Genomic DNA, 25,040 nt, shown 5'->3' with positions numbered 1-25,040 from the left:
ATACAGAACAGTCCATAACAATAAACGAACTGATCAATGGAGAAGAATAGAAATAGATCCACACACATATGGTCATTTGTTTTCTTCAAATTTTCAAATGGAAGGGGCAATTCAGTGGAGACAGAATAGTCTTTTCAACCAATGGTGCTAGATAATGGTGCTTCATATATCCATATGAAAGAAAAGTCAACCTTGATATGTATCTCTCTCTATATATAAAATATATAAATTAATTCAAAATTGATAAATCTAAATATAATGTAATATAAAATGATAACTGTAAAACTCCTAGAAGAAATAACAGAGGAGAAAATATTTGTGACCATGGATTAGGCAAATGAAAAATTGATAAAGTGCACATCACCAAAAATGATTTCTACTCTTAAGAAAGTTAAGATAATGAAAAGATGAACCATAGCATCCAGAATATGTGGCGAATCTCAAAAGCACAATTATAAGAAAAATAACCCAATTTAAAATTGGGCAAAAGATTTGAATGGACCAAAGAAGACATACGAGTGGCGGATTTATGCATGAAATGATACCCCGTAGAATCAGTCACTAGGAAAATAATAAAGCTGCACACCCTTATCAGAATGTCCAATATTTAAAAGTCTGGAAGTTGATGAGGATACAGAGGACTGGAACTCTCATTCACTGCCATTGGGAAGGTAAACGTTACACTCAATTTGGAAATACATTTTGACAGTTTTTTTTTTAAGTTTTTATTTTAAGAGAGAGGAGAGAGAGAGAGAGCGTGCGCACAGGTGGGGGAGGGGCAGCGAGGGCAGGAGAGAGAGAATCCCGAGCAGTCTCTGTGCTGTCAGTGCAGAGTCCCATGCAGGGCTCGAACTCGCAAACTGTAAGATCATAACCTGAGCTAAAGTCGGCTGACAGTTTCTTAAAAAGATGAAAATACACCTACCATATGATCTAGCCATTCTATTTCTTGTTATTTATTTAAGAGGAATGAAAGCATATGTCCAGACAAAGATTTGGACACATATGTACATTTCAGTGTTTTAGGTAACAAGCAAAAACTGGAAACAAGCCGGATGTTCATCACGAGAGGAAGGGACAAGCAGCTGACGGCGCGTCCATATAATAGAACAGTGCTCCGCAGAGACCTGAGGCACACTATTGGTACGTGCAACAGCATGGCTGGATCCCCGAATGAACATGCCGAGTAAAAGAAGTTGGACACGCACAGAAAGAGCACTTCACGTGTAGATTTCATTTGCCTAAAATGCTAGAGACTGCAAATTAATCTCTAATGACAGCAAGCAGATCAGCGATTGCCTGGTGTGAGGGGAAGGGCTGGGGCAGGGCGGGGTTGGGGGGGAGGCATGAGAAAACATTTGGAGGTGATGATTATGTTCCCTAGCTTGATGGTGGTGATAGCTTCATGAGTGTTCACCTGTGGCAAAATTTATGAAATTTTATAATTTAAAATTTGTTTTAATGTTTGTTTTTCAGAGACAGAGATAGAGCCAGAGTGTGAGCTGGGGAGGGACAGAGGGAGGGGGAGGCACAGAATCCAAAGCAGGCTCCAGGCTCTGAGCTGTCAGCACAGAGCCGGATGCGGGGCTCGAAATCATAGACCATGAAATCATGACCTGAGTCGAAGTGGGACACTTAACTGACTGAGCCACCCAGGCGCCCCTGAAATTCTATAAATGCATGCAGGTTTGTGTATCAGTAAAAAGGTTTATGTCACATGGAAAAATCTCCAAAATATGTTTTTATGTGGAAGAATTGGAAAGTTTATAGGAGTATGTATAGTTCATTAGTACAGGCTTGTTCTCCTATTGGTAAGATAGATGATAGATAGACAGGTAGATAGATAAATGATAGATAGTTAATCTGGTCATTGAATGTAATTTCTGGAGAATTCACAAGACACTGCCAACAGTAGTTCTTTCTGAGTAAAGAACACTGAGGTTTTGGGGGGGGTGTTGGTACAGAGGACAAAGATTTCTTCATTCTGTACTGTTCTTTACCATTTGAAGGTTTTATGTGGTTTATATATTACCTTTATTTTAAAAATTCTTTTTCATCAGAAAAAAGGTCTGGGAAGAATTGGGCAAAAAAAGAAGTATTTCCAGAGTAATTTCCGCCCTAAAGGTAAATGCGAGAGTGGTTAGCATTTAATATCTATATAGATATCTGTAAAGCCTGATAATCCTACAGCTTCTGGAATCCAAATTTGTGTGTTGCTAAATTGCAAGAAATTTTAAACATTTGTAAAAGCTGCTGCACATAGCTCGTGGTGGAGACTGCTTTTTGTCCCCTGATGTTTGTTCTCCCATTGTGGCACAGCGATGGAATTTTAACAGCTCAGAATAATAGATAACTGCCTTTCGCAGCTTCGACTCCTGCCCTGCCAGCCTCTGTCCCTCTTGCCCCAGCCCACCCCCACCCCGTCACTATCTTCCCATCCACTCCTTCTCTTCCTTCCCCACGGAGACCTCACGGTAGTCAGATGTTGTGCATGATAGCTGAAGGCTCCCAGGATGAATGTCCCAAGAGATACTGGCAAAAGTCTCATTTCTGTTTCTTCCTACCTGGGAGATCACACGGCATCACTTTTGCCACTTTCTAAAGGCCTGGGCAGGTTCGAGGAGAGGGGCTGTATCTCTGCCAGTTTCTGTTGGTTTTTTTAAAAATATTTTTTTAAGTTTATTTATTTTGAGAGAGAGAAGAGAGCACAGGCAGGGGAGGAACAGACAGAGGGAGAGACAGAGAGAATCCCAAATAGGCTCTGCACTGTCAGCCCAGAGTCCTATGAGGGGCTCAAACTCACAAAACGCGAGGTCATGACCTCAGCTGTAATCAAGAGCTGGATGCTTAACCGATTGAACCACCCAGGGCCCCTCTATGTCAGTTCTTGATGGGAGTGTCTGGAGATTTGTGGGTATGTCTTAGAACCATCACAAAGACCCTTTCTCTAAAGGGAGTGCATACCCCTTTTTTCTTCCTTATCCTTCCCTCCATCCTGCTACCTGGAATGTGGCTTTTACCATCCTGGACCGTGAGGTGAGGCCACCACCCACAGAGCAACAAGATGGAGGGAATCTGGGTCACTGTGAACCATCACGCTGGCCCTGTACCGCCTACTTGGACTCCTACTTCTATTTTGTTTCAGAAAATGTTATTCTGAGTTTTCCATCACTCACAGCCAAATTTAACCCGTGCTGATTAGCAAGGTCAGCAGGACTAGACAACGAAAACCTTAAGAAGATCAGGGAGTAAGAGCAATCCTATAAAAACGCAGGAAAAATAACATTCCACTAGCCTACCACCCTTGAAAACTGAAGTTATTGTTATGGCTTTGTAGGGGGAAATCTCATATTCTACTGTCTGTAGGTAGTCAAGGGGTCAGCCCTATAGAACCAGAGTGATGGATGTGAATTGCAGTGCACGTGGTAGGTGTGTGTGGGGTGGGGGGGGGGTCCGTCTACCTTGACCGGGGTGAAGCTGGGTGCCTGGTACACGAGCCTCCTCTGGCTCATCTCCTTAGATCCTTTGATGAAAACTCTCACAGATTCTCAAGTCCGAATACTTCCAGGGGCGCCTGGGTGGCTCAGTCTGTTAAACATCTGACTCCGGCACGGGTCACGATCTCGCGGTTTGTGAGTTCGAGCCCCACGTCAGGGTCTGTGCTGACAGCTCGGAGCCTGCAGCCTGTTTCAGATTCTGTCTCTCTCTCTTTCCCTTCCCCACTCGCACTCTCTCTCTCTCACTTTCTCTCTCAAAAATAAACATTAAAAATTATAAAAAAAAAAAAAAAAGAATACTTCCAGTGAAGCTGACAATCACCTCTTAATCCAAAGCAGTGCTTAGCATCTGTGAATGAGATTTGGGACAGATTCCAAGGGCTGCTTAAAGTTAAGGAATTATTGAAGGGAGGTAATTGTATGATGAGTAGCTACATACACTACATATATGAGTAACACAGTATAACCCACTCCCACCAGGATTACATTTTCCTACACAAAATATTCCTGCAGTCACTTTTGTTTTTTTTTTGAGAAGAACTTTTCAGAGCCCGTCTATCCTCTGACCGTTTATCATTTGGGGTTTTCCCATGTCTTATATCCTTTTGGGTGAGTTTTTTCGGAATCAAGGTGTCTGGTAGAATTAATTCTGATGCATTTTAATGCCACTCTTCATTGTTAGTCATTCTCAGAAAATTATAAATATTTCATGTTGGGTATTGCCAAATGTTACGCATCATGGTTCTACATGAATAATCTCTTGCTGATAATTGCTAGTGAGGCTTATGGTCTTCCGACTTGCTAGAGTTCATGGAGATTTATTGACTTAGAGCTAATTAAATTGCTGCCTGCTGCTTTTGAAATTCTGCCACAGAAACATGCCTGTCATTAGCACAGCCTTTGTGCAGGAAGCCTGAGTTGGATTGAGACACAGACATTTTTCCCAAGTGCTTGCTGGGGCTGGGGGTGGGGAAATGGGATGGCTTCACAGGGACTGAGGTTGTATAAAAAATGTAATCACGGGCACCGTTTTGCTGTTTCGTGTTTGCGTGTTTACTTTTGGTTTTCTGAGATTTTCGAAATGTATGCTTAAACTTGCTACATTTCCTTTCCAGAATTTCTCTACAAAAAGGAATTCTGTTTGCTGGCCAGCCATCCTGATTTCTTTTGATGTATAACTTTTAGGAGCATTTTTATTTTTAAAATGTTTTCCAAGTTTATGTATTTCGAGAGAGACAGAGACAGCAGGGAGAGAGAGAGAGGAGGGAGGGAGAGAGAGAATCCCAAGCAGGCTCCACGCTGCCAAGCACAGAGCCCGATGAGGGGCTTGAACTCACGAACCGTGAGATCGTAACCCGAGCTGAAACCAAGAGTCAGATGCTTAACTGACTGGGCCACCCAGGTGCCCCTTAGGAAAAAAATTTAAAACCAGTATATTTTGCTGCAAGATTGTGAACCCATGAATAACTTGGGATAATTAGAGAATTTGTGAATATGTGAATAATTTGTGAATATCTGAATAATTTGGGATAAAACAAAATACATAGGTTTTTGATTTAGGACATGACTGAAGAAGCTTTCGGAGTAGAACTAACCATCCTTTGTGGCCACATTAGACCTATGATGTCCCTTCACATCAAATCTGTCGGAGAACTGATCAAGAAGCCCCGCTGTGGCCTGGAACACAACTGCCTTCTGCCACTGCCCAGTTATGTGGCCGCTTTGTCGGTTGTATGTCATTTAATCTCCTCTGCCTCAGTTTCCTCCTCCAGGAAATAGCGATCCCAATCGTACTATCCCATAAGGTGGTTGTGAAGATTAAGAGGCCACCTGTTCACAGGCTTTAAGATGGTCAACAAATGTTAGTTGGTACTATTTTTATTTTCATCGTTATAATTCTAGTAATAAGACTCACGTATATGCTGAGCTTGGGCGTTTAAGAAGTTTTCCACCTGCCGTTTCATTTGACCTCAACCGCAAGGAACTCAGTTTTCTATTACTTTTATGATTCTGTCTTAGAAACGAGATCTAGATTAAAAGGTTAAGATTTAAAACGTTAAGAATTTTTTTGAGAGTCTAACAACTACTAAGTGGTAAAACTCACATCGAGCTCTGCTCACTCCAATCTTCCCCAGTTATTTACTACATCGCTGTGTTTTTCTCATAGTATCATTGAATTTAGAACTGGAGGAGGTGCCAGAAAGCATTTATTCAGACTCCCTGATTGTAGAGGTGGGGAAAATGAGGCCCCCCCAAAAGTGAAGATTTGCCCAAGATCACATACTTTGGAGAAGACCCAGATTTCTTGATTATCATCTAAAAAGCCTTTTGCCACAACCCTTATCAGGCAATAGAAATTCCAGTAAAGCGCTGAGGACGCGGTGATAACATTCCCACATGAAGAGTAAGGTTTTCCTTCAGCAGTTTGAGAATTTTTGTTATCATTACGGTTCTGCAAGCTCACTGTTGTGAGGCAACGGGCAAATAACGCGGCAAGTAACATCCTTCCCATCGATGAGTTCTGCTCATACCCAGAGGATCTCTTTAACTTCTGCTTTGTAGCACTTTGGTTTTGTCTCCTAGCAATTTCTCCCTTTTCCATGGGGAACGAAGGATCCCACGGTGGCTGCCCTGCCTCACTGTCATTACGCTCGTGTTTAGCGCTTCCGGGGACTGTGAGGTGTGACCACAACGCAATACGGCTGATCTTCACGTGCGGCTTCTGGAAAGCAAAGAGGAATCAGGATGTCGGGTGGCACACGTCATCTTGCAGCCTCGGTGGGACAAGTGCATGCAGTTTAGTGGTGGCAACTTTGTTACGCATGTTACAGCAAAGGAGAAATATCATATTTTGTGTGAAGTCAGCTCTCCAAGCCTGGCCCTGTGTTATGGGAACGAGAGGGAGGAGGTAATTTCAAGATAGGAAATCTGTCTATCGCGATGGCTGAAGGGGTGATAGAACGACTCACTGGAAAGATTTCTGGGAAGGGCTTTCTCTCCCAAGTCCTTACCAGACCACTCTCTCCTCTGATGCAGGGAACCTGCATATTCTATTTGATTCTTGTCCTTCTCCATATCCTACCTGATTCTTTTACAGCGCTGGTCACAATTTTAAATTACTTGTTTATTGTTGCAATAAATATTCTCTCCTTCCAGCTCGATTTTAAGATGCATGAAACTAGCTGACATTCAACTCGTAAATTCAGTGCCTAGAAGATGCTTCGTAAACATGTGCTGAATGGATGTATCTGGTTTGGCCAATTAGATTGGATAACCGAGATCCTTACTAAGGGTTAAAGTGAAATAGCACATTTAAGGAAAACAATTTAAGATGGTATCAGGGCACGACCACAAAATAGCAACTGATGGGTTTTAAACCAGCAAACCTGTGAATGAACATTTGTCCTAGTAGGTGCCATTCCAATGTCAGAGGTAGCCTAACCTTTGAAAGCAAAGTTAAATTGGCATAAAGCTACTCCACGTGCTGTGATTTTCTGAGTCCCTCCAACTCTCTTGGGGTTTGGGCAGAGGACCCTGGTTCTTGGTCACCTCTGGATCACCTTCCATTTTTGCTGAGTTGTTTAGCTTGTGCGGATCTGCACGGCAAGTACTCTCTTTTCCTTTGTCCTCCGCTGCCACAAACACACGATGCTCTACTCTCCTCCAACGTCAAATTCCTGCTCGATCCTTCTTTAGCAGCTCAGCTCTTTCCGGCCAAACTGTGTCTTAGAAATTTTACCATAAATCCCTAAGCTACTTTTCAAGGTATTTTCACAGGCAAAAATAGTTCTATCCCTAAGAGCCATTCTGGGGCTGTTAAAATAATTTGTTGTCTCACCTTGCTGCATTAAAGTTCATGTGGTTATGAGCAACAGAATCCAAATGAAACTAAGAAAAGCAGGTTAAGGAATTTTTGTAAGGATGGTGTGGTTTCTAACGGAACTGAACTGAATAACCAGGACTTGGGAAGTTGTCTCATAATAAAAACAAGTAGTTTCTAGGGCTCCTGGGTGGCTCAGTCGGTTAAGTGCCTGACTCTTGGTTTTGGCTCAGGTCGTGATCTCACGGTTTGTGGGTTCGAGTCCTGCATCAGGCTCTGGGCTGACAGCACAGAGCCTACTTCAGATTCTCGGTCTCCTCTCTCTCTCTGCCCCTTCCCTGCTCTCTCTCTCAAAATAAATAAACATTAAAACAATGAAAAATAAAAACAAGTCGTTTCTGAGGATCATAGACAATTCCCACAGAAGGGGAAATCTACGAGCTGATCAGACACCCCCAGAAATGTCTGTGATGTGACCTGCTGAGTGTACAAGATCTCTGCCCATTTCGGGGGGGGGGGTCCCTGATTATAGAACACTTCACGGTATGCACGTAACTTTTACATATAACCATTTTCAGATTTTTAAAAAGCATAATCATCGTTTCACTTGGTAAAAAAAAAAAGAAATAAAGGAAAGAAGAAAGAAAGAACTTTACCATTCAAGTGAGACGTGGATGAGAAAAAAAATTTCCCTTTTATTTATTTTAGAGAGAGAGAGTGCACGAGCAGGTGCGTGCACAAGCAGGGGAGAGGAGCAGAGGGAGAGAGAGAAAGAGGGAGAGAGAGAATCCTAACAGGTCCATGCTCAGCATCGAGCCTGATGTGGGGCTCACTCCCATGAGCCTGGGATCATGACCTGAGCTGAAATCAAGAGTTGGATGCTCAACTGACTGAGCCACCGAGGCGCCCCCAAATAATTGGCCTTTCAAACTAATAATGCCAGAAATTATATTGACCTTTGAAGCGACCATCTTAAAAGCCCAATATTTATTCTGTGCTGCTATTCTTCGCATCTGTGTGTGTGTGTGTGTGTGTGTGTGTGTGTGTGTGTGTGTGACACTACATGCCCCTGTGAGACATGTAATAGATATTTCACTCCTACAAAATTTGAGATATAGTGTGCAGACGCTGACAACGTGACTCCAGCTTTTCCCCCCCCTGCTTGATCTCCCCTCTGGCCCACGCATGGTGCCACTTGAGCTAACTAGCCGAGATCCTCTAGAGCACAGGTGGCTTTTCTTTCTCTCTTGTTTTCTTAATAGGCTTTAATTCTTGAAAATGGCATCAAACGTGGCTTTGGGATAGGTGCCCGCCGTGCCAATACAGCTGAACTGTGGCAGCCATCAGTGCCAGCCCATCACCAGTAGCATCGTGCGCTCAGGACTCGCATGGTGTCAGTGCCTCTGGGGACAGGGAAGAGGCGCACCAGCACAGAGCCACAGCAGCTGGTCACCGTGCACGGAGTGTGGGGCTTGACGACCTTGTTCGCCCAGCAGCCTCACCCTCACAGGGACGACGGAGGGCTTGGCCAGGGAAATGGCCCCAAGGATGGCAGCGGCTACCTCCCCAGAGCCCTTAACACCCAGACCCACGTGTCCGTCGTAAGCTCTGACGGCAACAGTTGCCTTGAACCTGGTCCCCTGGCCGGCGGGGGTCTGCTTTTACGCGGGCACAATCTTCAAAACCTCATCCTTGAGGGAGGCCCCCAGGAAAACTCAACGATTTCAGATTCCCTGATGGGCCGGGAGAAGAGAGACATCTCTCCTCCGGGGACCCGATCGTGTTCCGGACCCGGTGGCCCAGCCTGGTGAAGGGGATCCACTCCTCGTCCTCAGCCTTGCCTCCTCCCCGGCTGGGGAGGCTGCTGCCCAAGGCTGCGCCAGAAGCCAGTGGCCGCCCATCCAGGCCCTGCCCTGCTCGGGTGTCACGTGCCATCCGGGGTTTTCGCAGAGAAGAAGCCAGGTGCGCTGCTTTAGGTAACTCCCACGTGACCTCCCCACCAAGCCCCTGGCTCCATAAGAGCCTGGGCCGGGCCCCGGCAGGGGGAGCTTGGCTGCGGAGACATGGCTGCCTTCTGTCTGCATCTTCCACCGGGGGCTCTCCCTGCCGGTAAGTGACCCTGAATAACTGTAGACGCGTCAGAGTGGGTTGCTTCCTGTTTGGGTCTCAGAGTGCTTTCTCAGTCTGGAGGATACGTTTGCTCACCTTCCTCCACCTCCTAACTCTTGGCTTAGCCAGCAGGGTACCGGAGACCAAACGATCATGGGTAAGGGGGCCGAGCTGGGGAAGAGCCTGTGGTCCCCGCCAGGGGAGAGCCCCTTGTCCAGGCCCCGGGGGAGCTCCTGTCGTCCGTTCAATTGGGGGAGCTATGAGCCGCTTGAAGCAAACAGGCCGAGAAGGGCCGGCACCTTGGGTGTCCCGACTATGGTTCCTGGGGGGGACGGTGTTGTGTTAAGTGGGTCCCAGATGTCAAAAATGGTCTCAGTCACTGTTCAACCTGACTTTCAGAAAAGAGTGTGTATTCTAGGCATGGTAAAGCATCTGTAAGCACTTAACTAATTTGATTGAGTGGATGAATGCCAGCATTAAGATCACCTGGCCTGACGAAGGGAGATGTTCCCCCCACCCTCTGCTGGGCTGGACCTCTCTGGAAGAACTACAAGAAATCGTACGTGGGAATGAAACGTCATCCCTCTACCCAGTGTTGTAGAGGCCCGGACACAATTATTTTCCTCCAGTATGAAAGGTCGTATCTCGCAGTCAGCCCTGGGGACACGGTATGGGATTGGAGTATCTATCCTTGCCCCTGTGGTTAATTGGGCCATTGCTACAGTGGCCACTACGATGGCTGATGTAAGTAAGACCAAAGGAATTGTCATGGGGAAAGAGATGGGTTGAAAAACAGGGACGAACCAAGGATCCTGCTGACGATAAAATGGTGGAAAAGGGGCCCACCAAGGTCTCTTGTAAACAACTGTGTCGAGTTCTAATATCCAGGGCCACTCAAGAGAAAATACAAAAAACCTGATTGTCTCGCTAAGTCTATGGAAGGCATTGCCTAAGGGAAAGCAGTGTGCTCCCTTGGAAGAAGGCTTAAGAAGCCAGCTGTGCTACCAAGAGCCCCTCCACTGAAGAACTTTGGGGCTGGATACCCCTAACCCGAGAGACCAAGGGTTGGGCCGGTGTTGCCTTCTGGGGCATGCAGTCGGGGGCGACCAGAGGCTCCATGTGGAATTAACCACTTATTGGTTCCACAGCCTGTACTACTCTGATAGACAATGGAGCTGAATGCATACTCCTCAAAATTTGGGGGAGAAGTAAAAGCTGTTGATGGTTACGGGGGACAAAGTAGTGTTTGCCTACTGATTGGTAGGCTTCTTCCCTGTTTTCTAGTGCATATTTCCCTTTTTGAGTATATTTTGGGTGTAGATGTTCTACAGGATCTGGATCTAACTGCAACAGCAGGTGAGTTCAAGTTGCATAACTTGTGGTGATTTATCCGCCCTGTCTCAAGTGGCCACGTCATTATTACCGGCATACTTAAAGCCATGAGGATGACTGATAAATATCTACAAGATCCAAGGGTTGGATCAATCAGTAAAGCTCCTGGGAGTCAGCCTGGGGAAGAACAAAGGGATGCTGGAGGGGGTTCCTGATAAAATGCAAACCTTCCCAATCCCTAAAATGGTAAAGGAATTACCGGCTTTGTTGGTTTATTGGGTTACTGGAGACCTTTTATTCCCCATCTAGAATACCTCTTAAGACCTTTATATGCCTTGGTTAAGAAGAAAAGCCAATGGGCGTGGGGTGAACAACAAGAGGCTTTCTTAAAGGCCAAAATGGTAGTAAAACGAGTATAGAGCTTGCAGGTATTAATGCCAGATGTGAGTTTTGAATGTAAGTTCATATCCAGAGGGTTTGGCCAGGCCTGTGGCAATGACAAAATGGGAAATTGTAATTATTTGCACAAGTTCAATAAGAATCTGTTCTCCTTTTTACATGACACCATTGGAACCATTGGTTATATTAGTAAGGCTTTGACTGGAATGTTATATTTGAGAGCAATCTGCCTAGACTCGGGTATGACCAGACAGCTTGAAGGGATTAAGGTTGACTTTATGGAGCCTAAGAAGCCCCTTGGAAAGAAAAATTGGCCTGGTACCTTGCTCACAGGGTTCCTGGGAGCCTTACCAGGTGAATAAGTGAGGGTCACTTTCTGGCAGGCTCTGGAACCTCAGATTTGGGGGATCTTGAAAAGAGAGGAAGCAGTCCAAATCTATAGCTAGAGCAGGCAAGTCTGATGGAGAGTATTTGCCTTGGCTCTCAGCCTTGAAAGGCTGTTAAACACTCACTCTGAAATTCCTTATTAAAAGTTCGAGTAAAGCAGATTTAAAAGCACCCAAAGGGTCGGTCACTATTCTTGCTGCCCTTATGTAAATAGGCCAAGGTTGTTAAAACCGGACTTGTCGTTGCAAACAACTTGGTCTTAATTTCACTACCTTTTCTAGAAATAGGGGTGACTTTAGAGGAGAAAAACAGAACTGTTTCAGTAACCTACCTCTGTAGATGTCGGATTCTTGTCCTCGAATGTTTATGGTTTACCTCTAAAACCAGGCTAAATCCTGAATTCTGGTTTCCTTGCGTATCTGGCGAAATTTCTACCTGATCGCTTGCACACTGTAGGCCTAACGGTGAAAGGCCAGCTGCAGGACCACCTCCTGACCTGAGACCACTGTTTAACTGAACTGGCCTAATTTACCTTGTCATGACATGGGGAACAGGTGCCGAGACTATCCACGAGCGTTCCAAAATAATGGCTCTGCGAAGGATGGGGCTCGACTTAGTACTAAGGAATGTCTGCAGTTGGACGCAAGACTGTTTCATTGCTCAAAATCCTGCTCTGTGCTCCTTTTCGGCAGGAAGCGGCTAGATCTGTACCTCAAGACTGAGGATTGATGAAAAGCCAGGGGTGGTGTTGGCTCATGGGGCCCAAACAGCCACTGTGGTGTCCCAATAAGCTTTGTCATTGCTGTTGCCTGTGAGACAGGTGCCTGATGGCCCGTAGCCTCATATTGCTGGTGTTGGTTTCTGTTGCGTCGGAAAACGTCTTCCTGTCGTGGGGCCACCACTGACACAGAAGTTCACAATTGCTCCCACTGTTAAGTCTGGGGAAAGAACCCATTTTACCAGGTCACGGGGGAATCTCCCGTTGCTCTTGACATTGCTGCTGGGGGGTAGGGATGCCGCTCCCCTCCCGATACCTGCCTCTAGGATCCTGACAGATCGGCGTGCAGAGATGATAGAGTCCTAAAGATATTGGGCGTGGAGGGTAGGCGCGCTGCCAACCGTGACTCCAGCTTCGGCTCCCCATCGTGTTCTCCCCTCTGGCGCACACACACGGCGCCACTTGAGATAACTAATGAAGACCCTCTGCTGCACAGATGGCACGACTTGAGATAACTGGCCCGTGACTACAGCAGCGTGCCCCTCCCTCCCTAACAGTCGTGGGCCGAGGGCCAGGCGAGCTGGAGACTCGGCTGGGGGGAGGGACGCTGGAGAGCCAACTGGGGGGCAGAGCAAAGCTGGATCCCACCCATCAGTAAGTGGCTGTGAATAACTCTGTCAACGGGTACGGAGTGGCTTCCTTCATTTTTTGGGTATTAAAGTGCCTTCTTGGAATTGAGGATACACTTCTGACCCTCTTCCACCTCCTCAAATAGAGTTATTTGGCCATTTCCTACACGAGAGAACTGAGGCTTGGGCAAGTTAATGTGAGGATTTTGCATCTAGTAAATAGTGAAAATATTCACTTAACTTTCAGACTTTAAGGACTATGATTGAAAAGTGTTCTCCTTGTAATATGGAGGGGGTGTGTGGTATGCATATATGTATATCTATATACAGACACACGTTTTAGAGGCATGAGAGCATGAGTGGGGAGGGCAGAAGAGGAGGGGGAGACGGAGAGAATCTTAAGTAGGCTCCACACTCCACCTGAAGCCTATCGCGGGGCTCCATCCCACGACCCTGGACTCACGACCTGAATCAAACCAAGAGTTGAATGCTCCACCAACTGAGCTACCCAGGTGCCCCTGAAGGATATTTTTAACAAAGAAGTTCTTAAAAACAAAAACCGCTATGGCCTTATCTAAGAGCATAGTTTTTTTGTTTTTTGTTTGTTTGTTTTTTTTTTTTGTCCAAATGAAAGTAGTCTTTAAGAATACGGATTCATCCAGTCCTCAGAAGCCGAGGCTCTGGGTTTCATTCTTAGATGTGGCAGCACCACCTAGTGGTTAAAAAAAAGCCCAGACCTAGTGAGTTGATTTTCTTCGTTGGACAACTATCCCCGCTTTGAATAGTAACCAAGATTAATATGGGGCTTCCAATTAAAAAGACTAGGTATGTTTGCCTCCTTGTGAAAAATTCAACAAATACTAAGTAGACAGAGTACAAAAGAACCATGCATAAAAATAAATTCAAAACGTATGAAAGACATAAATGTGAGGCAGGAAACCATCAAAATCCTACAGGAGAAAACAGGCAGCAACTTTGTATGTCTCTGGAGGCAAAGGAAATAAAAGCAAAAAATGAACTCTTGGGCCTTCATCAAGATGAATAGCTTCTGCACAGCAGAGGAAACAATCGACCAAACTAAAATGTAATCGATAGAATGGGAGATATTTGCAAATGACATATTGGATAAAGGGTTAGTAGCCCAAATCTATAAAATAAATCCAGGAAACAAATAATCCAGTGAATAAATGGGCCAACATGAATAGACGTTTTTCCAAAGACGACCTCCAGATGGCAAACAGACACCTGTGAAGAGATGCTCACCATCACTCATCAGAGATCTACAAATCAAAACCACACACTGGCAACCAACCTCACCCTGGTCAGGGTGGCCAAAATTAACAACTTGGGCAACAACAGTTGTTGGTGAGAATGTGGAGAAAAAGGAATCTCTTGCAAGGCCGGGATGCAAACTGGTACAGCCATTCTGGGCAACAGTGGAGGTTTCTTAAAAAATTAAAAAATAGAACTCCCCTATGACCCAGCAATTGCACTACTAGGTATTAATCTATAGGATACAGGTGTGCTGTTTCAAAGGCACACGTGCACCCCAGTATGACTATTGACAGCAGCCAAAGTATGTAAAGAGCCCAAATGTCCATCAACTGACGAATGGATAAAGAAGATGTGGTGTATATATACAATGGAATATTACCCAGCCATAAAAAAGAATGAGATCTTGCCATTTGCAACTATGTGGATGGAACTGGAGGGTATTGTGCTAAGCGAAGTTAGAGAAATATCCTATGACTTCACTCATGTGAGGACTTTAAGACACAGAACAGATGAACATAAGGGAAGAAAAGCAAAAATAATATAAAAACAGGGAGGGGGACAAAGTGTAAGAGATTCTTAAATACAGAGAACAAACTGAGGGTTACTGGAGGGTTTATGGGAGGGAGGATGGGCTAAATGGCTAAGGGGCATTAAGGAGGATACTTGTTGGGATGAGCACTGGGTGTTCTATGTAGGGGATGAACCACTGGATTCTCCTGAAATCATCATTGCACTATATGCTAACTAACTCGGATGTAAGTTAAAAAAATAAATGAAAATTCCTCCTGCCATCCCAAACATCTGGTTTTGCCCATTTGACTCCATCATCGCCTCTGAATTTGGTAAACAAGTTGTTCTCTTAGGCTGCTATAGGTGAAGTCTTCGTGACTGGCCACTTAGGTTTGCCCTAAACTCAGAGGCGTGAACCACCAGACATTCTCCAAAGAAGATAAATTACTAGCTTCTTGTCCTTATCATGTTTAATTCCTGACATTTATTTTATCAAAATGCCATCTAAGATTTATCCCCTAATGATGAAGTTTGAAGCACAGATAAATTTATGCATTTCTTTGCATTAATGAAGTAAACAAATATTCTATGTGCTTATCGATGCAGTGAAGTTTATGAACTTTCAGATAACATCTGAGTTAACCTCTCATCTAGGAGGTTGGCAGAACCATTGTAGGCTAACTAACAGTAGGCTTTTGTGCCTACGTGTACCTGTCTTCCTTAGTAATTACTGTAGTTGATAGAGAATTCTAGGCTTTTGCTCAGGTTGTTCCCCGTGTCTAGAATTCACTCCCCTTTACCCAATTAAACAGACTTCATCTTTAAGACCGCCTAGAGTCCCTCGTTCCAGGAAGCTTGCACAACAACATCACCACCCGACACTCCTATGGATTTAACTGATCATCTTTAGAACTTAATGCCCCAGGTGTTTCTCCATTCTTCCCACTGTAATGAACTCACCTTGAGGGCATGGATTTGGTGTTAGTTTGTGGCCAAGCACCTGGTGGGACATACTAGATGTTCTTCGTGTTAATGAATAGAAGTCAGAGTTGCCCTGAAAGAACTTTTACAGGTGGTTCTATAGCCAAAGTTCTCCTGGCTGTCAGTGATTTCTTAGATTGTGGGGGCAAGGACTGGCTTGAATTTAAGATGTGACAGATGTCAGAATGGACCATAGGAATAACAGTGTCAAATAGAGGCCAAAGGACAATGACATGGTAACAGACCATTGAAGGGGATTCTTCTGGTTAATTTCCTTAGCCTGAACGCAAGGTCTTGTGAATAGTACCAACGTAGGGAGAGGAGAGAATTGGGAATTCAGCCGGCTCCCAGAGATGCGGATGTCTTTAGGACCAGAAAACTTAAAAACTTCAATTTGACAACTCACTGCGATATTTCATACGTTACTGTCGGCAGCAAAAAAGTCTCAACCAAATGGGATATAAACTAGTAAGAGTTGAGGATGAAAATGTGCCACATCTTGTCTTTAAAGGGTATCATTTTAATAGACAGTATGAAGCTTGAGATTTGGTATGCATTCCTCTATTCGTGTCAATTGTTACAAACTTCGGATCTTTGGAAGCTGATGGGGGGAATTTTTAGACTTATTAATTGAGACTGTGCTACAACTGAGGAAATGGTGGCAGATGGTGCTTCCTACTGTATTGTTTTTTCCAAGTTTCTACCAATTTAGTATGAAGAAACCTCTAGTAAGCCTCTTCTGTCTAAAAACATGTCCAAACAGCAAACAGAGCGCTTGAAGGATTGGATAACTGGAATAATGGGGAAATTTTGCTTCTTTTTAAATGTCCGTATCTTCTCTTAAAAATGTATGTTACGCTTGTAATCATATTAAAACAAATGACTAAACAATCCTCTAAATCACTTTTCAGGGTTTGGGCAGCATTCCCCAGTGCATTTACAAGTCCGTCTATGGATGGGGCAGGGGTGGGAAGGAAGTCTGAACCAGACATTTACATGCAAATCCCCTTATTTCCTCTACTGCCCCTGCCCCTCCCCTACCCCCACCCCAGGACTATGTGGGAAAATAGGCTAGAAAGAGTTCTACAAGGTTATTTCAGCCTGAAGTTGATCTTCTGAACACTAGGTGACACTGGTGTGCCTCTACAAGGAAACCTTCGTTTAGAAATTTTCAGTAATTAGAAACAGTGGACAAATTGCCAAATTAACCCAAGGAGAAATGGAGTATACATGTTTTCTTGACACATTTTTATGAGCAGGTCGGAAAATTTTATCTTGGTAAGACCGTCTATTTTCAATTAGGAAAAGATAACATTCTTATTTCTGCCTGAACATCCCCATATCTAAACTCTACATTGATATATAAGATTATGAACATTGAGTTAACAATCACTCAAAATGTGCGTAACGTATACATATTCATCTCCTTCCAAATTTTTGGGTGCCCCCATGCAGTAAAAAAGTCAAGACCTATCTTAGACTTAGCCTCCCCCCACAGTGTAACTGAAAAACATGTTTCCTTCCTGGCTTTGGGTTATTTTGCACAACAGTCTTCCATTAATGTAACAGAAGATGGCACAAAACCCAGCTCCAGTCAGTTCATGGGTTTCCCCAGCAGTGGAAACTGATGCCACCATTCTTGGACTCAGGGCCTTTTTTTGACCTTCCTAATGTGTTTTTTTCCTCATTAAGACATATACACAAATGTGTTACTGATAAGTGCAAAAAGAATATGCATGTTTACTAACAGTAGAAGACATAAATTGTGGTAGGTTCATGAAATAGAATACCATATAGCAAGGAAAGTGAACGAACTAGAATAATGATTGAAATAAACTGGACACAGGGCGCCTGGGTGGTTCAGTCAGTTGAGCGTTGGGGTTCTTGATTTCAGCTCAGGTCACTATCTCGTGGTTTGTGAAATTGAGCCCTGACTCGGGCTCTGTGCTGACAGTGCAGAGCCTGCCTGGGATTCTCTCTCTCCTGCCCTCTCTCCACTTCTCCCCTATTCCTATGTGTGTGCACACATGTGTGTGCACTTAAACATTTTTTAAAAAGCTGGATGCCAAAAGCATATGATTCCATTTTTATGAATTCAAAAACAGGCAGGATGAATCTGTGGTTTTAGAAGTTAAGGTAGTAAATTTGGGGAGGAGGTGAGGTTAGTAATTCGGAGTGGGTGCAAGAGGAACTTCTAGGTTCTGGTTACGTTCTTGTACCGTCTTCATATTTTGACATTCTGACTGGATATCTTGTTATAAGTTCTGGAGTACAGGAATAACATCACTTCAGTCTACCGTGAAGAACTTTTTGTGGTCTGTCATGTATGGAAACAACAGGGTGAGATCAACAGATGAATATCTGATAAGGGACCCTTCTGGAGGAGAAAGTCCTCGTTCTTTCTGCTACCTTTGTAATTTGACACCACCCACCGCTTCAACCTCCTCTAGGCCCCCTTCTCACCTCCGCTACTCTGCTTTTGGCCACTTCGTAAGCAATACTTACTCCCCTGTATCTCTGCTGACCCCCTTGTGTGGACGACTCCCCACCCATTGTTTCACCTGTCCGGTCCTGGCCATTTATCACTTATCTGCTACCTCACTTCATCTATTTGAGAGCTGCCATCTACTCCCCAGACAGCACAGCTGACCCTGGTGCATTGATCAGGCACTTCGACCTCCATGGACCTGTTTTTTTCCTACTGAACTATATGCTTCTAAAAGGCTGATAGAATCCCAAACACCTGTCCCAACGTTAGGCACAAGGTAGATGCCAGTGCGTATTCTCAGAACCAAAGATCTAACTGTGAATAGGAGTGTTACTAAAAGAGATCTAGATTGTCTCTGTGTGGAATTCCTAACCTTCATGCACCGTCAACAACGTGAAACACAGGTAGCGTTAGAATCTGTAAAATTAAGAATGAAAATAAAGACAATTGCGTTGTCCCAATAAATGCGTGGATCCCTTTGACTTCATAAAATTTTTATTTCCCTATAGACCCCCTTGATGTTTTAATTTTAAAATCTTTCTTTAAAACATTTTTTTTAGTGTCTAATTGAGAGAGAATACGGGGAGGGGCAGGAGGAAGGGGGGGAGAGAGAATCTCAAGTAGGATCCACACTGTCAGCACAAAGCCCAACAGGGGGCTGGAACTCAAAAACCGTGAGATCATGACCTGAGCTGAGATTGAGTTGGACCCTTAACCAACTGAGCCACCCAGGTTCCCCATCTTTAAAACATTTTTAATTTTAATTCCAGTATAATTAACATACAGTGTTATATTAGTTTTAGGTGTACAACATAGTGATTCAACTGTTCTATACATTATTATTCCATGCTCATCATAAGTGTACTCTTAATCCCCTTCACCTGTTTTACCCAACACCCCCTGTGCCCCACTCTGGTAACCATCAAATTGTTCTCTATATTTCAGAGTCTGTTTTTATTTATTTTTTTTATTTTTGAGAGTGAGAGAGAGCACGAGCACGAACTGGGGAAGAGACAGAGAGGGAGACACAGAATCAAAGCAGGCTCCAGGCTCTAAGCTGTCAGCACAGAGCCTGACGCGGGGCTCAAATCCATGAACCGTGAGATTATGACCTGAGCCAAAGTCGGATGCTTAACGGACTGAGCCACCCAGATGCCCCTAAGAGTCTGTTTTGTTTTTGTTTTTTGGGTTTTTGTTTGTTTTGGTTTTTTGCTTGTCTTTTTTCTTTGAGCAAAATCATGGTATTTGTCTCTTAGTTATTTCATTTAGCACTATATTCTCTATATCCATCCAGATGGCAATATTTCATTCATTTTTTATGATTAATATTCCATTGCATGTGCGTGTGTGTGTGTGTGTGTGTACCACTTTATCCATTCATCCACCAATGAACACTTGGGCTGCTTCCATAAATTGGCTATTGAAATAATCCTGCAATATACAGAGAGATGCATGTAGCTCTTGAAATTGGTGTCTTTATATCCTTTTGGGTAAATAGTAGTGAAATTACTGAATAATAGTTCTATTTTTAATTTTTTGAGGAATCTCCATACAGCAGCTGCACCAGTTTGCATTCCCACCAGCAGTGCACGGAGGTTCCTTTTTCTTCATACCTTTGTCAACACTTCTTTCTTATATTTTTGATAGCAATTCTGACGGGTGTGAGGTGATATCTCCTTGTGGTTTGGATTTGCATTTCCCTGATTAGTGATGGTGAGCATCTTTTCATGTACCTGTTGGCCATCTGGGTGTCTTTGGATAAGTATCTGTTCATGTCTTATGCCCATTTTCAAATTGGACTGTTTGAATTTTTGGCGTGGAGTTATAGAAGTTCTTCATATGTCTTGGATACTAACGTTTTATGGGACCCGTCCTTTGCAAATATTTTCTCCCATTCAGAAGGTTGTCTTTTAGTCTTGTTGCTTGTTTCCTTTGCCATGCCAAAGTTTTTGTTTTGATTTAGTTCCAATAGTGTATTTTTGCTTTTCTTTCCCTTAGGAGACAGAGCTAGAAGATCGTTGCTATGGCCAGTGTCAGAGAAACTACTGCCTGCTCTCCCTTCTAAGATTTTTATGGTTTCAGGTCTCACATTTATGGCTTTAATCCACTTGGAGTTAATTTTTGTGTATTTTGTATGAAAGTGGACCAGTTTCCTTCTTTTGTAAGTAGCTGTCCAGTTTTTGCAACACCATTTGTTAAAGAGACTGCCCTCTTCTCATTGGATATTCTTTCCTGCTTTGTCAAAGATTAATTGAACATATAAGCATGGGTTTACTTCTGGGCTCTCAAATCTGTTCTATTGACTTATGTATCTATTTTTGTGCCAGTGCCAACTGCTTTGTAGTATAACTTGAAATCTGGGTTTATGGTGTGTCCAGTTTTGTTCCTCTTTGAGATTCTTTTTTCTGTTTGGGGTCTTTTGTGGTTCCATGCAAATAGGAAATTAGGGTATTTTGGTTTTTTTGTTTTTGCTTTTTGTCTTAGGATGATTTTGTTTCAGCTCTGTGAAAAATGTTGGTATTTTGATAGAGATTGTGTTGAATCTATAGATTGTTTTATGTAGTATGGACATTTAAAAAAATATTCTTCCAATCCATGAGCATGGTATATCTTTCCATTTGTTATCTACAAATTCCTTTCATCCATATTTTACTGTTTGCACAGTACAGCTGTTTCACCTCATTGGTTAAGCTTATTCCTGTTTATTCCTAGAGATTTTATTCTTTTTGATGCAATTATAAATGGGACTGTTTTCTTAATATCTCTTTGCACTGCTTCATTACCAGTGTATAGAAATGCGAGAGGTTTCCATACATTGATTTTTGTAAACTTGCTGAATTTACTTATCAGTTCTAGTAGGTTTTTGGTGGAGTCTTCAGAGTTTTCTGTATGTAGTAGCAAAAGTTTTACTACTTCCTTACCAATTGGTATGCCTTTTATTTCTTGTCTGATTGCCATGGCTACGATTTTCAGTACTATGTTGAATAAAAATGTTGACTGTGGACATCCTTATCTTTTTCCTGATCTTAGGGGGAAAGTTCTCCGTTTTTCTCCACTGTGTGTGATGTTAGCTATGGGTTTTTCATATATGGCCTTTATTATGTTTAGGTATTATGTTCCCTCTAGACCTACTTTGTTGAGGGTTTTTATCATGAATGGATGTTGTGCCTTGTCAAATGCTTTCTCTGCATCTATTAAAATGATCTTTCTTTTTTATCCTGTCTCTTATTTATGTGATGTATCATGCTGATTGATTTGAGAATATTGAATCACCCTTGCATCCCAGGGATAAATCCCACTTGATTGTGGTGAAAGATTTTCTTTTTTTTTTTTTTTTTTGGTCATGTGTTGTTGGATTCGGTTTGCTAATACTCCTTTGATAATTTTGGCATCTATGCTTATCAGAGATCTGGGCCTGAAGTTCTCCTTTTTTCTTTTGTAGTGTCTTATCTACTTTTGGTAACAGGGTAATCCTGGCCTCATAGGATGAATATGGAATCTTTATTTCCTCTATTTTTTTGAAATAGCTTCAGAAGAATAGGTATTAACTGTTTTTTAAGTGTTTGTTAGAGTTACCTGTGAAGCCATCTGGTCCTGGACTTCTGTTTGTTGGGAGTTTTCTGATTACTGATACAATTTCATTACTGGTAATTGAGCTTTTCAAATTTTCTATTTTTTTCCTGATTCAGTTTTGGGAGCTTTATATGTTTCTCAGAATTTATCTATTCTCCTAAGTTACCCAGTTTGTTAGCATGTAATTTCTCATAATATTCTCTTATAACCCTTTGTCTTTCTGTGATGCTGGTTGTCATTTCTCCTCTTTCCTTTCTCATCTTGTTTGAGTTCTCTTTCTCTGTCTCTGTCTCTATCTCTCAATGAGTCTGGCTAAAGTTTTATCTATTTTCTTATATTTTCAAAGAACCAACTCCTGGTTTCATTCTTCTGTTGGGATTTTTCATTGCCATATCATTTATTTCTGCTCTAATCACTATCATTTCCTTCCTTGTACTGGTTTTGGGTTTTATTCTTTTTCCAGCTCCTTTAAGGTGTAAGGTTAGGTTGTTTATTTGAGATTTTTCTTGCTTCTTGAGGCAGACCTGTATTGCTATAAACTTCCCTTTTATTTATTTTTTTAAAATGTTTATTTTTGAGAGAGAGCGAATGGGGGAGGGGCACAGAGAGACGGGGAGAGAGCATCCCCAGCAGGCTCTACACTGTCAGCGCAAAGCCCAATGTGGGGCTCAAACTCATGAACCGTGAGATCATGACCTGAGCTGAAATCAAGAATCAAACGCCTAACCAACTGAGCCACCCAGGTGCCCCTAAACGTCCCTTTTTAGAACAGCTTTTGCTATACCCCAAAGACTTAGGGCTATTATGTTTTCATTTTCATCTGTCTACATGTATTTTTTATTTCTTTTTTGATTCCTTGGTTTCCCCAGTCATTGTTTAGTGGCATATTATTTAACATCCATATACTTGTGTTTTTTTTTTCTAGATTTTTTTCCTTGGGGTTAATTTCTACATTCATAGCATGGTCGAAATAAAGGCTTGGTAGGATATCAAACTTTTTGAATTAGTTGACACTTCTTTTGTAGTCTAACATGTGATCTGTTCTGGAGAATGTTCCATGTACACTTGAAAAGAATGTGTATTCTGTTTTAGGGTGGAATGTTCTGAATATATCAGATCCATCTGGTGCAATGTTCATTCAAAGCCACTGCTTCCTTGTTGATTTTCTATTTGGGTAATCTATCCATTGATGTAAGTGGTGTGTTAAAGTCCCCTTCTCTTACTGTATTACTATTGATTACTTTATGTTTGTCATTAGCTGCTTTGTTTTGGGTACTCTCATGTTGGGTACATAAATACTTACAATTGTTCTATCTTCTGTAGGATTGTTCCTTTTATGATTATGTGGGGTTATTCTTTGTCTCTTGTTACAGTCTTTGTTCTAAATTCTCTTTTGTCTAATATAAGTGTTGCTACCCTGGCTTTCTTTTCACTTCCATTTGCATAATAACTACTTTTCCATTCGCTTCACTTTCAATCTGCAGTTGTCTTTAGTGTTGAATGAGTCTCTTGTAGGAAGCACATAAATGGGTCTTCCTTTTTTATCAATTCTGTCACCCTATGTCTTGATTGGAGCATTCAGTACATTTATATGCAAAGGTAATTATTGGTAGATACGTATTACCATTTTGTTAATTGTTTTACAGTTGTTTTTGTAGTTCTTTTCTGATAATACTTTTCTTCTCTTGCTCTCTTTTCCCATGGTTTGCTGCCTTCTTTAGTGATACACTTGTACTTGTCTTCATTTTTTGCATATCACTGGTTTTTCATTTGTGGTTACCATTAGATTTATATATAACATCTTACGCATATAGCCATCTATATTAAGTTGATCATTACTTATGTTTTTATTTAAAAAAATTTTATTTTAGAGAGAGAGCATGAGTTGGGGAAAAGGGAGAGAGAGAAAAAGAAAATATCTTAAGCAGGCTCCATGCCTGATGTGGGGCTGAATCTCACAACCCTAGGATCATGACCTGAATAGAAATTTAGTTGGATGCTCAACTGACTGAGCCACTCATGTGCCTCCATGGTCGCTTATGTTTAAACCCATTCTAAGAGCATTAAATTTTTACTCTCTATTCCCCCACATTGTTATTATATATACATATATATATATATCTACACACACGTGTGTGTGTGTATGTACGTATATAGTATCATAGTTTACATCCTTTTATTTTGTGAATCTCTTGACTGATTTTTATAAATCCACTTAATTTCACTGATTTTGTGTTTCCTACTTTTCTTACTCCTGCTTATGGTCTTGCCATTCCACTTAAAGAATCCCCTTTAACATTACTTGCAGGGCTGGTTTAGTGGTCATGAATTCCTTTAACTTTTGTTTGACTGGGAAACTCTTTATCTTTCTTTCTATACTGAATGATAGCCTGGCTGGATAGAGTATTCTTGGTTGCAGATTTTTCTCTTTCAGCACTTTGAAAATACCGTGTCACTTCCTTCTTGTCTTCAGAGTTTTTGCTGAAAAGTCTGCTGATAACCTTATGGGGTTTCCCTTGTATGTAAATGTTGTCCCCCCCTCCCTTCACCCCCAGCTGCTCTTAAAACTGTCTCTATCACTACTTTTTGCCATTTTAATTACTATATGTCTTGGTGTGAACTCTCTTGGCTTGATTTTATTGGGTGTCTGTGTGTCTCCTGGATCTAGGTTTCTGTTTCCTTTTCCAAGTTCAGAAAGTTTTCAGCTATTATTTCATCAAGTAAATTTTCTGCCCCTTTATTCTCTCTCTTCTTCTGGGATCCTATAATGTGAATATTGCTACACTTGATGGTGTTGCTGTGTTCCCTTAGTCTATTCTCATTTTTTACTTTTGTTCTCTGTTCTGTTCAGCTTGATTGCTTTCCATTACTCTGTGCTCCAGGTCACTGATCCATTATTCTGCTTCTTCTAGTCTACTATTTATTTCCTCTAGTGTATTTTTTAATTTCAGTTACTGAGTTCTTCCTCTCTGATGGGTCTTTTTTTATGTTTTCTGTATCTTTGTTGAGGGACTCACTGAGGTCCTCCACTCTTAATTCCATTGAGTATCTTTAAGACCATTACTTTAAATTCTCTATCAGACATATTATCTCTATTCCATTTAGCTCTCTTACTGTGATTTTTTGTCCTGTTCTTTCATTTGGGACATCTGTCGACTCATTTTTGTCTAACCCTCTGTGTCCATTCTGTGTGTTGGGAAAGCCAGCCAAGTCTCCTGCTCTTAAAAATAGTGGCTGTATGAAGAAGAGATCCTGTGGTGCCCGGCAGTGCAGTGTCCCCTGTCCACCATAACCTGGCACTTCAGGGGTGTCTCCCGTGTGT

At 42.4% G+C, this 25,040-nt stretch overlaps 2 long non-coding RNA genes across 2 annotated transcripts in view; both read left to right on the top strand.

Moving 5' to 3' along the window:
- Positions 1–1,312, top strand: part of LOC109498756 — a 41,287-nt gene extending 39,975 nt beyond the window's left edge. Inside the window, exon 5 of the long non-coding RNA XR_002741639.2 lies at positions 1,019–1,312. This is a non-coding gene — a long non-coding RNA (uncharacterized LOC109498756). The remainder of the gene's footprint in view (positions 1–1,018) is intronic.
- Positions 1,313–8,485: 7,173 nt separating this feature from the next.
- The window catches only part of LOC123384793, a 35,035-nt gene continuing 18,480 nt past the window's right edge, over positions 8,486–25,040 (top strand). The window contains exon 1 of the long non-coding RNA XR_006596374.1: positions 8,486–9,426. This is a non-coding gene — a long non-coding RNA (uncharacterized LOC123384793). The remainder of the gene's footprint in view (positions 9,427–25,040) is intronic.

This window comes from Felis catus, chromosome B1, assembly GCF_018350175.1.
Source record: "Felis catus isolate Fca126 chromosome B1, F.catus_Fca126_mat1.0, whole genome shotgun sequence".
NCBI lineage: Eukaryota > Metazoa > Chordata > Mammalia > Carnivora > Felidae > Felis > Felis catus.
Note: the sequence above shows the minus strand (reverse complement) of the source record. Positions and strands in the feature narration are given on the sequence as shown.